Source organism: Sinocyclocheilus grahami, unplaced genomic scaffold, assembly GCF_001515645.1.
Source record: "Sinocyclocheilus grahami isolate Dianchi unplaced genomic scaffold, SAMN03320097.WGS_v1.1 scaffold1351.1, whole genome shotgun sequence".
Lineage (NCBI taxonomy): Eukaryota > Metazoa > Chordata > Actinopteri > Cypriniformes > Cyprinidae > Sinocyclocheilus > Sinocyclocheilus grahami.
The window spans coordinates 49,479-50,096 of record NW_015506530.1 but is presented as its reverse complement, the minus strand read 5'-3'; positions in this window follow the sequence as shown (position 1 = coordinate 50,096).

Here is a 618-nt window from a genome sequence, read left to right as displayed (position 1 = left end):
TTAGCATTGAGTGTGGTCAGGTCTCCTCTCGTTTTAGAGAGTCGTTATGCTGAGACCTCCACTTTTTAGAGCTTCTCTATTAGGGCTGAGCATTGTTAGGCTTCCTCTCATTTAGGGGAGTCATTCTGCTGAAGCCTCCACTCTCCAGAGCTCCGCTTAGGCAGTAATATGAGTTTGTAGGCTCTTTCTTTTTGAGCCTCACTAACTGCCTCTGGCGTTGAGTGTAGTCAAGTCCCCTCTCGTTTTAGAGAGTCGTTATGCTGAGACCTCCACTCTTAAGAGCCCCCCTACCAGGGTTGAGTGTAGATAGGCTTCCTCTCGGTTAAGAGAGTCATTCTGCTGAAGCCTCCGCTCTCCAGAGCTCCGCTTAGGCAGTACTATTAGTTTGTAGGTTATTTTGTGAGCCTCGCTAACTGTCTCTAGCATTGAGTGTACTCAGGTCTCCTCTCGTTTTAGAGAGTCGTTATGCTGAGACCTCCACTCTTAAGAGCCCCCCTACCAGGGTTGAGTGTAGATAGGCTTCCTCTCGGTTAAGAGAGTCATTCTGCTGAAGCCTCCGCTCTCCAGAGCTCCGCTTAGGCAGTACTATTAGTTTGTAGGTTATTTTGTGAGCCTCGC